The sequence below is a fragment of the Drosophila obscura genome, unplaced genomic scaffold (assembly GCF_018151105.1).
Source record: "Drosophila obscura isolate BZ-5 IFL unplaced genomic scaffold, ASM1815110v1 contig_73, whole genome shotgun sequence".
Lineage (NCBI taxonomy): Eukaryota > Metazoa > Arthropoda > Insecta > Diptera > Drosophilidae > Drosophila > Drosophila obscura.
In genome coordinates, this window is record NW_024542865.1 from 5,107,904 (window position 1) to 5,115,216 (window position 7,313).

Here is a 7,313-nt window from a genome sequence, read left to right on the forward strand (position 1 = left end):
CCCTAATAAACCTTTTGCACGCATTTAAAATTGACTGAACTTTGACGCGGCGAAATGGTTTCAATTAGCAGCAAATCAATCAAGTGGTGACCCACCGAATGGGTGACCCCGCAACTAATTTGCCTACGAGCTCTGGGCATTGTATTATATAGATCATGAGCAGGCACAAAAATTAGCAGTATTTCTAAGAAAGATATGCCAAGCAGATGACCCATGAAAGTTATGGGAAAAGTTAGCTACAATAATAAAAGTAATAATGTGTAGACAGCACATTACTGCTGCTAAGCCACTCTGAGAGAGAGATTATTAAACGCTAATAATCTACAGAAATGTGAGCACAAACGAGTGCTCAACAAGAGCTCTATTTATCGGCTGCCTGTGTGCTATAATCTCGTACATGTACGTACATACGTACGACCCACCTTATGAATGGGGCGCCACATGCGTTACAAATTGCACGTTGCAACGTCGTGAGCATTTCAGTATTTCTTTGCTTAGCTGAGCACGCATTTTCGATAAAAAAAAAAAAAAAATAAAAACAACACCAGAAGATATAGTAGGAATTACATAAAAAAAAAAAATAACAGAAGAAAAGAAAATAAAGCCAACTTATGAATGCAACACCGCGTGCGTTGTGATATTTGAACGGAGAGCGAGCGTATTAAAAATTTAACACGCAAACACGCGGTGGCGTATGCGTAATAAACACATACACACACACGCACACAAACAAAAAGTGGGAGCAATGCGAGTGAGAATGCGGAAAAAACTAGAGAAAAAGCTAAGGAAAATAAGCATCTATTTGACATTCGATGAGCAACAATTAAAATGGTTCGTTTCTGATTTGCAGTTGCTTAAAGGACCAGAGAATAACTTTCTAATAATACCCATCTAATTGGATTCTGGCATTAAATGATCGAAAAGGAGTGGGAACAATCCAGCTAGCAAATGCAACATTATTTTTCCTCAAATTCTATAGAATTCTATGGAACTTCTGCAACTACTTCTGGTACTTATTTTTGTTGTTGTTGTTGTTGTTGCTGTTGTTGTTTGGTTTAGGCCAAGTCATGATAGCGGTTCTGTGTGCCACAGAATTGAGCGTGCGAAACTACTAGAAACTGGCCGAAACGTTGCAACAACACAACGTTGCACAGTGCAGCACACCACACCAACCAAGTGCTACCAGTATTGAGTTTCATCTCAAAAACTTCAACGCCAGACAGACAGACAGATAGCTGGCTGGCTGTCAACGCTTCAAAGAGAGAGAGAGAGAGAGAGAGAGAGAGAGTGCGGGCCAGGGAGGAGCAGAAAGTGAGGCAGAGACTCAGGCTCAGACTCTTGCCTGAAGTCGTCGCTGAGAAGCAGGAAAAACCGAATTGAGGTAAAGTCAAATTGATTTGTCACGTTGCCGCATAAATTGCACATAATTATGTAAGCTGTAACTGTGTTTTTGCACTTTTCTGTACATCGTCATTGCATTTCACTTTGCCAACTGGCACTACTCTCTCTCTATTTCTCTCTCTCCCTCTCACTCGCTTGTGTCTTCACATTCAATCAATAGAAATAGCCTTTGCCTTTGTTTCTCTTTCTCTCCACTATTTTTTTTTTTTGCCATTTCATTGAATTAGGCCTTCATTTTTGTCATACGGGGTGCTAAGTGTTTCATTAATGACCCTGGGAACTGGGAGATGGAGAAATGAATAGAAGAAAATGGTTTCTCATAGCGTATCATAGGGTAATGACTGAACTGCAAGCGTACAAAAAGAGTCTGTTTGATGCCGGACATAATAGATCACCCGTTACTGCTAAGCCACGCTGGGAAAGAGAAAGACAGAGAGAGTGAGCAGGGTGCATATCCCGATCAGCCGAGTCGATATGATCCGTGCCATAAGTAGGAATATCTGGATGTGGGCCTCTGTAGAAAACATTAAGAATGATTTTTGTTGTTTTAATTTTTAGTTTAGTTTTTTTAGTATTATTTCTTATTAGTTTTTATTATTATTATATATTATTATATATTATATATTATATTATATATATATTATTATATATTATTTATTATTATTATATATTATTATTATTATTATTATATATTTTTATTATATTTTTTTATTATTTTTTTTTTTGTTTTATTATTATACAGAATTGTGGCAGCATTCGTTGGGCCAAGCACTTGGTATTATTCGTACCACTGCGCCTTGGGTTTCTTGCCCATAATGTTTGTCAATGTCTTCCATAATCCATGCTGCTCGAAAAATGACTTGAGAGTGCCAAACAGCTGGCAGGTGACTTCAGCGAGCTCAGAACGAATATTCTGCCTGGTTTTCATTAGAGAGCGAAACGTTAAAGCCAGACAGCACGAAAGGACTGCTGTCTGTAGGGACAGTTGGAAATGGCTCTGCTCTTTTTAGGGTACTGGACGGTGGTGCCATTTCTTTGAGAACCAATCAAAGCAATCAGAATCATGGAATAGAACGCATCCTGGATATGGCATATTAAAGCCAAAAAATAGCGAAAGACGACTACCATCCGCAATTGATACTCAAACTCACAATCAGTAGACGGATCAGGGTCACGGTCAGGGTCGTTTCCGTTCATCAGCATGGGCGGCGCCCCCCCATTGATTCGCATTCTCTCATTCTTTCAGCCGTTTCCGAATCCTTTTTGCTGCGTTTTACCATTTCATTTTTTGATTTAATAAAATATTTCTGTTGTTTTTGCTTTTGCTCGATATTATTCATGTTTGAAGTACCAGTAGAAGGGTCTAGAGAGAGAGTATATGTGGAGAGAGTTCAATGTGTAGATCTGTACGTGCTGTAGGGCAGTTGTAGTGTGTTGTTTAAACTCTGTTCTGTGAATGGAACAGCAGTCTAGATATAGAAAAGATATGCTTCAAATATAGATATATGTTCAGTACCAAAGGCTACAAGCCCTGGGCACACAAATACGAGCACAAACGAGTGGCTCTTGGGGCGCCACATGTGTCCTGGCTTGCATTTTCCCCTTTGCCGCTTCAACCGAAAAATACTCCATCAAAAACCTTTCTTTTTTTTTTTTGTGTGTGTGTTTGCAAAAGCGACAAACAAAGCCCATGCAAAATAAAAAAAGAATGCAAAAATTATTTGCACAATTTTTTTTTTTTGCTGTTCTTCTTTTTGGTGATTTGTGATTTTTTGAAGGCCAAGGTCGCATTGCATATGGGATCATAATGAGCAAAGAAGACCAACAAGAGAGAGAGAGAGAGAGAGAAGCCAAAAGCTGTTCTTGTTGTTGCTATTGTTTTTGGGTTGGGTTTTTGGCGTTGATCGAAGCGGAAGTAAAGCGACGTCGTCTGCGCTTCGACAATGGGGTAAGTGAATGCTAAAAAAAAATATATACAAAAAAAAAAAGATCGTACCAAACAAAATAAACCACAGAGAAAAAAGAGCTCTGTGTTTGTGTGTGTGTGTGTTTGCTGTCAAACAATTGTGTGCTTGTGTGTGTGTGTACTCAAACATGGCGCTCTGTCTGTGAAGGTTTCTTTTTTTTTTGTTTGCAGATTTTAAATTGAAAATTTTGCACAATTGCGAAATTGTTTTAATTAGCCCAAAAACCTCTCTCTGTACCGCTCTGTACGTCTGTACCTCTATGCGTTAATTGCAGTTTCCAAAATTAGCTAAAATCAAGAAAAAAAAAAGCACCAAGCACAAACACAGTCACATGGCCGTCATCGTCATCAGTCTGTCATGTTTCATGGCTGTCAAAGCACTCGTTGTTGTTGTTGTTGCTGTTGTTTCGTTTCGTTTCTTTTCTTTGATTGACAGCTGGTGGCCCGCTACCCTTGCCCACAAAGAGTAATCGTTTTTGGGCCCCGCCCCCTGTATGCCATGCCCCGTGTGCGGTATTCCTTCTAATGTTTTGTTATGAACGAGTGGTACCATTCAAATCATTATGCAAAACGCAGTCATTAGAGGGCAGAGAGGATCAATGTTCCTGCCTACTTCTGCTTTTGTTCAGACACGGGAAACATTTCAATGGCAGTCTGCCTGCTGCAGAGCTCGCGATCTATTGGATCGTGTGGGCCTGCCAGTTATTTGTAGAATATTATATTATATTTACGTTGATTTGCAATCAAAGTGTGGCTATTAATTCCTGTCTTTTTAGTCTTTAGTCTTTTTAATTTACTATTATTTTTATTTTTTTTTTTTTTGTTATTTATTTATTATCAGTTGCAATTTTTACACATTCCAATACGAAAAATAATCCCTTCAACAATTATGATATGGTTTCCACATTTGATTCATAATCTTCCCTAACTTATGATCTAAAAACAGTTATATGTATATCTTTCTAGTTTTAAAATATTTTTATCTATTTTTGGTGTTTGATTTTTTCATTAAAATCATGTCCAAAAAAAAAACGTTGCCAAAAATTTCTTTCCATCATAATTTTCAAAAAATAATAAAAATAAGAAAAAATCTTCCATAGTTTTTTACAATTTGTTGCATCAATGTTGCATTAAATTTGAGTTGGAAAAACTTACCTTAAACTAAAACACTCGCCAGTCGGGCGTTACCCGTCCAGCAATCCATAAGTTTCAATTTTTGCAATTGATTTTTGTCCTGGGGGCCGTCGTTTACGTCGCTTGTTTTTTTTTTTTGTTTTGTTTTGTGTATTTGTTGTTACTTCTGTTTTTCTGTATTTCTGGTGTTGTTTCCTTTTACTTTTCTTTCTTTTTCTCTGGTTGTTGGCTTGCTTTTGCTGTTGCTGTTGTTGCTTGTAGTTGTTGTCGCTGCTGCAGTTGCTGTTGTTGTTATTTTGTTTTGTTCAAAAACTCTAATTTTTATTTCGAAATTTTTGCACACCGAAATATTGTTAATGGGGCTGTTTTACAACACTGTTTTGTGGCCGAAATAGAAATCGTTTCGAAAGAGAGATAAAGAGAGACAGAGACGGAGACAGAGACTAAGAGTTAATGAGAGTGTTTCTTTCCTTGTTTTTGTTTCGTTTTCCTTCTTTTTGTTTTTTTCTTTCACAGAGTAGCCCCAAAAACAGATGAAAATAGTTTTTATTTTGTTTTTTTATTTATTTGAAGAGTTGTTGCTGCTGCTGATGCTGCTGATGCTGTTGCTGTTCCATAAACATTTAATTGGTCCTTGGTTTGTTGCTTAATGTTTTCCTCAAGTCGAGTCTTGACTGTACGTTCTCGTTTTTTTTTTTGTGTGTGTGTGTGTGTGTGGGAGGGAGATAGTGCGTATTTGTGTGTGTGTGAGAGAGATGGGGTTTTAGAGAGTGTTTTCGTTTTCGCTTTGTTCTTGCTTGTTTTTTTATTTATTTATTTATAGCCAGAGAGCACTGCCAGAGTTGTAGCGTGTTGTGTGGTTTCTTCTAGAGTTGCCTTTCGATTTGTTGCCGAGATTTTGTTTGCTTTGTGAAATTTGCATTTAGATTTTTGGTTTCCTTTTGTTGTTGTTGTTGTTTTTGTTGGTTTCTCTTTGAGTTTTACACGCTTTCTTCTTCGTTGAAATTTGGAATTTTGAAGAATATGCTGCAAGCAGAGAAGATACAAATTTTATTTTAAATATGTTTCAGCAAACATTTTTTATAAATTGCAAAAAAAAAAACCTTTAAAAATAATTCTTTATATTGAAAAGTATTTCTTTCTTGTGCCATTCGCTATAATTCTTAACCATAATATTATTCAAGTACTTATATAAATTCTTTCACTTTCTAACAGCTTTAATGTGTGGGAGCCTGGGGGGCTCGGGCCTGCCTTAATTACATGCACAAATTTTGTTTAATTTTGCTTAAATGTAGGCTATGGCAAATGTCACAAAGTGAGTGCAAATACGAGCGAGAGAGCGAGAGAGAGAGATGGCAGAAAACTTTCACTATTTTAATTACCCCAAATGAATGTTGTTCTTGTTGTGTGAGGGGGGTTGAGGGTTTGCTCCTTCCCTAAAGACAAGCGTCAGAGGCAGTGGCAAGAGGCAAAAGTTGAATGGCAATGCCACACAGTTGCTCGTTCGGTTGTTTGTTTTGTGTGTTGTTGTTGTTGTTGTTGTCTCAAAAAGTCTGTAAACTGTCTGCGTTGTTGCCTCAAGTGCCACACACACACACACATAGAGAGAGAATGTTTTGGTGAAATTAACACAAGAGAAAGCCCTATGTGTGTGTGTGTGTGTGCTATATGGCAAAAGTTTTGACTGCTGCTGCAACATGTGGCATGACGCTTAATTATGACGTTGCAAAAACACATACACACACACACACACACACACACAAAAGTCACAGCAGAGCAACAAAAGTCAAGTCAACTTTTGAATTATGACGAGTATTTGGGCTGTGGCTGTTTCTGTATCGAATAGCGGATACCCCGTGGGCATTCCAGGCTGTATTTCATTTGATCCGATTCGGGGTTTGACCGAGGGGAACTCTTGCACGACCCGTTGTACAGGGATCTTTGGAGGAGTCTGTAGGAGTCTCAAGTCTGTTTTTACCTGTTGGTAATCATATTTTAGGGATTTATAAAGCAAATAATTATCCAGAAATCTAAACAAAATACAGCTGGCATATTTTTTTTTATTTACTCAAGAACTTTCATATTTTTGTTATATTACAAAAAAATTGACATGTTTTTTAAGTTAAGTTTTTTATATTAAACAAAAATGCACATAAATATATTTTTTAAGGCATTTTTTCTTGCTCCTTTAGGGACTTTTTTCAAACAAATAAATCCACGTCTATCAGGTAACGTAACAGCGAACTATCAACTTTAATAATTTAATGCTTTGTATGTTTTATTTTTTTCAAGGTTTTCGGCAACAGTTTTGGCTTGAATAACGTCATCACTCTGTCTGTCTGTCCGTCCGCTTGTCTTGGCATTTCGTTCCACACTTTTGCATATTTTAATCAGCCGCAAGAATAAGATGAAAATGATGATGATGATGATGATGTGAGAGAGGAAGAATATTCAGAGTCAGGGGCAGAGACAGAGACAGAGACAGGGACAGACGCAGACACAGGCACTGGGCACTGACTTGCGTCAGTCTCTCCTCTCCCTCTCGCTCACTGTGTGGCATTGAAAAAGTTTCCACTTTTTCCGCTTTTCCTTTTTGCTGCTAGTGCTGGCTGCTGCTGCGGCTGCTGCTGCTGTTTCTGCGGCTTCCGCAGCCATAAGTAGGTTGCTTTGGCTGTCTGATTATACGCTCATGGAAAAGTTCAAGTTCAAAGCCTTTTGGCTGGAAGCAGAAAATAATACGCGCAAAACAACGTGGAAAAGATTTGCGCATCAGTTTCCGCTTTTCCCGCTTTAATGTGTGTGTGTAAAGGAT

General features: G+C 37.9%; 1 protein-coding gene across 1 annotated transcript in view; it reads right to left on the reverse strand.

Moving 5' to 3' along the window:
- LOC111065303 (pneumococcal serine-rich repeat protein) overlaps positions 1–4,697 on the reverse strand; it is a 134,314-nt gene extending 129,617 nt beyond the window's left edge. The window contains exon 1 of the mRNA XM_041595582.1: positions 4,523–4,697. The gene's annotated coding sequence lies outside the window, so the exon portion shown is untranslated. The remainder of the gene's footprint in view (positions 1–4,522) is intronic.
- Positions 4,698–7,313: the final 2,616 nt, after the last annotated feature.